The sequence below is a fragment of the Mus caroli genome, chromosome 5, assembly GCF_900094665.2.
Source record: "Mus caroli chromosome 5, CAROLI_EIJ_v1.1, whole genome shotgun sequence".
NCBI lineage: Eukaryota > Metazoa > Chordata > Mammalia > Rodentia > Muridae > Mus > Mus caroli.
The window spans coordinates 80455996-80463659 of NC_034574.1; the positions used below are offsets into that span (position 1 = coordinate 80455996).

The 7664-nt window shown below is 33.8% G+C and overlaps 1 protein-coding gene across 1 annotated transcript in view; it reads right to left on the reverse strand.

The window, feature by feature from the left end:
- Positions 1–3055, reverse strand: part of LOC110294338 (UDP-glucuronosyltransferase 2A1) — a 32428-nt gene extending 29373 nt beyond the window's left edge. Inside the window, exon 1 of the mRNA XM_021162498.1 lies at positions 3026–3055. The gene's annotated coding sequence lies outside the window, so the exon portion shown is untranslated. The remainder of the gene's footprint in view (positions 1–3025) is intronic.
- Positions 3056–7664: the final 4609 nt, after the last annotated feature.

The following is a 7664-nucleotide window of genomic DNA, read 5'->3' on the forward strand; positions in this document are numbered from 1 at the left end:
CCTGCCTCTGCCTCCCAAGTGCTGGGATTAAAGGTGTGCACTACCACGCCCCAATTGTGATTCCTACTTTTTATTCCTTCTGAATTTGATCTTTTGACCCCTTTTTGTATACCCTATTTGTTGATATTTTGTCCTTAAACTGATCCAAGTCTTTGTACTCATCAGTGCTAACTTTAAGGCTAGATAATGTCAGTAGGAAAGTGCCAGAATCTACTCAGATATGTAAGGACTTTAACAGTGATATTTACTTACTTATTTGTTTGTTTGTTTATCTATCTGTTTATTTATTTATTTATTTATCTATTTATTTATTTTAGTAAGTCCATATAATTGCATTACTGGTGATAAAGCTTTTGTTTTAATGACATAATCATATAAGTTTAGGACAAAAGCATAATATTAAAGTAAATACATGTGGTGCATTGAATTATATTCATTAATGCTTCACCAACACATTTGAGAAATCATTTTGTCAGTTACTGACTGAGGAAATATAAGTAAGCAAATAAAATATTCACTGAAAGATATGTAATGTGTGATAAATGATGCTCTGGAAATAGGCTCTACTTGAAGAGATTTGCTTATTCAAGAACAATCTAAATTATCCCGAAAAACAAGCTTACCCAGACTAGTGACAACTGTCTTAGGTATAAAGTCAGCCTTTAATACTTGCTAACAGTTGATAATATAAAAGACCCTGGAGAGTGCTTGGCATATATTAATCTCATTTTTTTTCTTTTGTCATTTTCAACAAATTTGATCTAAATGGAAAATTTTATTTCACTTTCATGTTTTGTCTGCTGATGTCAGCCTCATCCACAGCTACATAATCTTTAAAATAGCTATAATATTTCACTAGACTGGCCAATTGATTGTGATTCTCTTTATTTATGTAATTTTTAGCAAGAAGTCAGTCCCAGTTTCATATAATATCTTCTAGTTATTTTTTACTTATTGGGTAAAATGCTTTTTCCAAAAATTAATGCAAAGTATGTTTTTCACATTTATTTTATACTAAATAAAATTTAAGAATTAATTACATAAAATGTGTTACTACATACAATATATAATTATATAATATAGAATTGATACTTATACAATCATATGTACAGCCTGTATGAATACATAAAAAAGCTATATTTATTAATTAACCGATATTGTGTCAATGTAATCTGTTCTTCTTAGAATCCTTCTGTTTTTTTCTTTTTAATTTAAATTAATTTTTTAATTTATTCACTTTATATCTCTCTCACTGCCCCCCTCCTGGTCACCCGTCCTACAATCCTTCCCCCTTTCCTCTTCCTTTCTCTTTTGAGGGTGTAGTGAGCCCCCTGGGTCTTCTCACACCCTGACACTTCAAGTCTCTGCTAGGGTAGGTGTTTCTTCTCCCACTGAGTCCAGACAAGGCAGCCCAGCTTGTAGTACATATTCCCTGTAGAAGCAACTGCTTTGGGGATTCTCCCCACTGCTCAGGAGATGTGAGAGCTACTATTGCTTTGAGATAGAATGACGTATGTCACCATTTTGCATCCATTCAGGATAAGGACTGCTCCCAGGATATTGTTTTCGAGGAAGGATTACTGAGGAGCTGAGGATAGCTATGGCCTCAAGGAGGTCCTGATTTTCAGCTTTATTTGTGTTCTGAGATACTTGGTGTGTGAAATTAGCAGGGTATGCAAGAGTGATCAATATAATGCCAAAACATAAACTTTGATGTTCATATACACATTTCAGGAATATGGCAAATATTAAGAAATTTCTCTAATTGTGAAGGTAAGTTTTAAATTAATGAATTAAATTGGAGACTAAACCAGAAATTGCACTGATAAATATGTAAAAAAAATTAAAAGTAAATATTGCCACAAACAAGAGGAGAGCATGCTGTTTTATTTGTTCTGACCTGAAGCTCATTGTAAACCTAAATTTATCTAAAAGGATACAATTGAGTATAGTGGTATATGCTTACAATTCCAGTACTAAGAGACTAGAGTGGGATTATCCTAGGTCAAAGCCAGCCTTGACACTGTCTAAAATAAATAAAATAAAATAAGACAAGAAAAGGCCTATTACAGTGCAATAGCAAACCTAAAACAATGGTTACTGTGCTTATGGCATCTGGCATGTGCAAGAAATGTTAATATAATTAAAAAGAAGATGCAATATTCAAATTTTATTCTAGGCAATGACAATAAAGAAAGTACTTTGAGGATTTTCTCTCTGAGTGATTATGCATAGCATTTACTGGAGTAGGTCACCCCTTTTACACCTGAGATTTCTACATAGAAATTGTATTCATTTCTCAGTTTAATTATTCTGCATGAAGTATATTACATTCATATTTGAAACATAAAAAATTAAAATTGACTACAAACTTGACAAAAGAAAATGCCGCAGTGTGCTGACACTGTACTCTATTGTGCAGGTGCGTCATGAGGACTGCACAGTGGGCCTTTGTGAGACTCACCTGCTTTTTGACATAAGTTCATGTGAGCCTTACAAATCATGTTATGCTTCCCTAACAAAGGAGCAAGTTAAAGCTCTGTTGCAAATAGCTAGGGATTTGAGATAATTCCTCAAACAAGCCAAATTAAATGAACTTTCCTCTTACACATCTATTTTACAGCTATAAATCAATCTGAAAGGCACAAACTCAATAGTAAAAACAAACAACCAAAAAAAAAACCCCAAAATAAAAACTTAAATAAACCCAAAATAAACAAAAAAGGTTAGGTTATTTCTGGATGTAGCATTTTTCAAGATGAAGCAGTTTAAAAAACATACTCTTCAGTTTCAGCCCAAAACCTTGTCATTGTTGATTCTTCAAAAACAACAACAACAACAACAACTGTGGAACAAGTCCAAAATATATTACACAGTATAAGAAGAGGATTTAATATAATATTTTTAAAAAAAAAGACTAACAAAAATTTCAGGTTATAAATCTCCTCCCCACAAGAAAAAAATTTTAAATCCATTTCTCTAAAAGGTCATTATCTATTTATTATTATGTTTATCAATCTCTTACCCAGTCTTCACAGCAGTGTTAGCAGGACTCATTTGCCAAAAAGAAAAAGTGGAATTTAAATAAAGTCTAGCTAGACAAGGGGATAGGTTGTGGAATATGATCTTGAAGGTAAAAAGATTAAATAAATCTGCTTACACCTAACCAACCTACCTATTACACTTTTTGTTGAAGGTATATCTTTCCATTTGTTCCTTTATAACTATTTACAATGAATGCAGCCTATGCTGTCTACTGTAAATACATTATGAAAATGACAGTGATTAGCAATCTTTGAATTATTATTAAGAATAATAGAATATTAATATTCTCAAAATCATGTAACATCACATCACAGTTTTTATAATTAGTTATAAGACTATTTCACTTGAAGAATCCCTACTGTATGAACCAATTAATTTTCTCAAACTTTATGATGATGATGGTGAGTGATGTTTCCTATCTCTAAAAAGATTATTAATTATTCACGTATTTTGATTTAGAAAAGATAACACATTTAACATGGTTTACATGCAGTTTTCTAAATATGTGATACTTATTTAATAACATATGCAGCTAAAACTGTCATCATTCACTGTTTTAGTTTTTATGCAAATCTGGCAGTAAATTTCATCCAGATTTAATGGGAAACAACTTTCTCTCTGAGAGAGAGAGAGACGTTCTTTCAAGATGATGTTGGAGGCAGAAAGGTAGAGTAGAGAAGCACATGCTTTCTTCAAGTTCAGCTGTGCATGGATTGCACACACCTGCTTCATGATGTTGCCAAGTCATGGGATGAGTTCAAGCTAGAATTTTCTATGGAAATGTTTCTTCACCGTTGAACTGCTAGTACACACTACTTTTCAACAAGACTAAATTCAAGAAAACATTCTCATGAGCAGTCAGATAAAAAAAAAAAAAACCCTCACTGTACACCTCTGTTCATCTGTTCATAGAAGACAGCATGAGAAAAAAAAATCAATTTCTTTATTCCCTACCTTTTGCATGGAAGATCTGTCAAAGTATATTCTGCATTTTTTAATACTCCCTGTTGTCAAATATAACACTGAAGTCAACACTTTGTTTCTTCCAAATATATGTGCATTTATTTGATTTATATTATTTCTAGCAATCATTCTACTATATTAGGGGAGCTATACTTAATAAGCTCATTTAGTGTCTATGCATCCTATCTATTCAGGAAAAAAATAGACACTTTGATTTTAAATGTTTTGATGATGTGGAGAGATGACTCAGTAGTTCAGAGTACTTGCTGCTCTTGTAGACAACCTGGGACTGGTACCCAGCACCACATGGCAAAATACAACCTTCTGTAACTCCAGCTCAAGCTCGGTGAAATCCAGATGCCCTTTTCTAACTTCAGCAAGCAGCAGGCACACATGTTATGTTCCACATACATAAAAGCAGGCAAAATACTCATTCATAAAATAAAAACAAACAGAAATCTTTTAAAAATAAGATGGGTGGTCTGGTTGGTTGATATTGTTCTTCCTATGGGGCTGCAAACCTCTTCATCTCCTTCAGTCCTTTCTCTAACTCCTCCATTGGAGACCCTGTGCTCAGTCCAATGGTTATCTTCAAGCATCTGCCCCTGTATTTGTCAGGCTCTGGCAGAGCCTCTCAGAAGACAATATTCAATTAAAAAATGTATTCTCTAAAAATAAAATTATATGATTTGAAGTATTAAAAAATAAGATGGGTTCCTCTACATTGATTTTCAATTCATATGTTATTCATCAGTGTTTAATAACTACATATAGAGAACTTGAGTGTCATTTTTATATGATTGGCTTCTTTATTATCTGTTGTTATGAAAAATTATACCAACATTAAAAGTTTTGAAGCAAAGGAAATCATTTCACACACTGTCAGTTGTGTGGTTGAGGGTGCTATGCTTGGTTAGGCATTTCTGATCACCACTTAGATATAATCCATATGGCTTAAAGTCTTGTTGGTCCCTCTGTGTTAAAGGTACACTAATCAGCTCCACAGAGATTGTCTGAAGTGCTCTCACTCAACCCAGTGAAGCTGTCATCTCCTTTTGCTTACTACATTCATGCTGTCATGAGAAGGCTCTCCATCCAATTGGTCCTTTAAATAATAAAAAAAGAATGAAGGCCTCATCACCTTCAAATATATTTAAAGAGAGACACAAATATTTTCTAATCATTTATTCTCTATGTAAAATTCTGATACTGTCTTGTGTAATAATACTAAATAATAGTTGAAAGACATGCATTTGCCTTCCATAAGAGCATTTCATTAAAATAAGATCATTGTAAAGCTTCCAAAAAAATCTATAATTATAGCTTCATCCAGAAAAAATACACAAGCTCAATTGTGTAGTTTTACTTGATAGCCAACACAATCTGATAAGGTACTGTGAACTTGAAGTTAGAGGTTATTGCTATTTAAACTTAATTTTATGAATGTATTATTAATAGATCATGCATATTAATAATGAAATGTAACTAACTTTTATGTACTTATATAATTTTAAGTTATATGAACTTTTTATTTTTAACAATTTTTATTTAGTAGTGTTCCTCATGGAAAGATGCATGTCTTTATGTGTATGTGGCTTGTTTTTATAAAATAAATCTATTCATGTATGTAAAATATCCAGTTATCTTGATTAATTTTTAAAAAATAAAATTATTTCTTTTCCTTTTTGAGATTGTAATAAAATCCCATAATTTCTCCTCCTATTTCCTTCCTCTGAACCTTCCCATATACACCTTTTCTTTTTCTTTTTCATTATACTTTTCTAAGACAATTTTTAAATGTAAATATATTTTTGTTATATGCCTCCCCTAAGTCCTTTCAGATCCTCTCCTTCTACCTTCCCACAAAGCTTTATGTTCTTTCTCAAGGAAAGGCCATCCAAAGACCATCCCACCATGCAATACATCCCATCCACAGACATGAAACCCCAACACTATTGCTGATGCCAACATGTGTTTGCAGACAGGAGCCTGGTATGGTTGTACTCTGAGAGGCTCTGCCAGAACCTGTCTAAGACAAATGCAGATACTCACAGAAAACCATTGTATTGAGTCCAGGACCCCAATGGAGGAGAGTTAGAGAATGAACTGAAGGAGCTGAAGGGGATTACAAACCCCATAGGAAGAATTACAATATCAACTAACCAGATCCCCCCGCACCAGAGTTCCCTGGGACTAAACCACCAACCAAAGAGTACACATGGGCCAGTCCATGGCTCCTGCTTCATATGTAGCAGAGGATGACCTCATCTGGTATAAATGGGAGGGGAGGCACTTGGTCCTGTGGAGGCTTGATGCCTCAGAGAAGGAGGTTGCTAGAGGAGTGAGACTGGAGTGGGTTGCTGGGTGGTAAAGTACCCTCTTAAAGACAAAGAGGGGGGGAAGGAGGGAGGGTTTATGGAGGAGAGACCAGGAAGGGGGATAACATTTAAAATGTAAACAAATAAAATAATTAATAATTTTTAAAAAGAAAATTAAATATAGATTTACATAACAGGGGGAAAATGAACAAACAAAAACCAAATACTACAATAAACCACCCAAAGTAAACAAAGCAACACCCAAACAGAAAAAAAAAGGAACTGTAAGGAAGTAAAATAAAACAGCACAGAGAGAGAGAGAGAGTGAGAGAGAGAGAGAAGCAGGCAGACACAGACACAGACACAGACACAGACACAGACACAGGCTAAGGAGCCCACAATAGGCTAGTCAACTACTGAGCATAAGGCTTCCCTTTGATATGTTGATATACTCAATATTGCTACATTGGAGAAAACAGATTTTTCCTTCTCCCAGTATCATTAAGTTTACTCCAAACCCTATGGTTTATATCTACAGCATCCACCTGGAGGCAGCACATCCCAAAGACAGATAAACAAAGACACTTCAAGTTCCATCTCTAGCAGGATACATGTTTGCATTATGACTTTAAATGTTCTTGTCCTTTTTCATGAGTCCTCACAAAAGTTCTGGAATGAGAAAGGAAAGACTACCTGAGTTGAAATTTTCTAGGGAACTGAAAGCTTCAATTATGGAAAATTCTACTAATCATACATTTCTTATTTCACTATTTTTTTATTATGAAAGTTATCGACAAAAGCATGAGCAGACATTATTAATCCTTTCTCCTTGTCATTGTTGAGAAACATGACCTACACTTAAAGAACTCTGCCTATACAGAAGAAATGAAGATACATTTGCTGATAAGATGGCTCCACAGGTAAAACTGCTTGCTGCTCAGACCAATAGTCTGAGTTCAGTCTCCAAGAACCACGTGGTAGAAGGAGAGAACTGACTCCCATAGTCTGTCTTCTGACCTGCATATATACACTATGTCCCCCACATATATAAATAAACAAATAAATGAATGATTTTTATTTGAAATTACTTTCTGTTGGAATTATTAGGTCGTTCTAATTACATTCATAAAGACAAAAGAAGTCACTCTGAAATCATGGGTGAAGACTCGGTCAAAAGAAAAATAAAAAATTAACATATCATTTTCTCAACTTTAATGGTGGTTTATTTTATTTAAGACTTTCAGTCTGGGAGATAAACAATGAAATAAATGTATGCTTTGGAAGGTGTGATTCAATTCAGCAAAGGGTGTAAAAAGATCAGGAAAAGGTAAACAGATT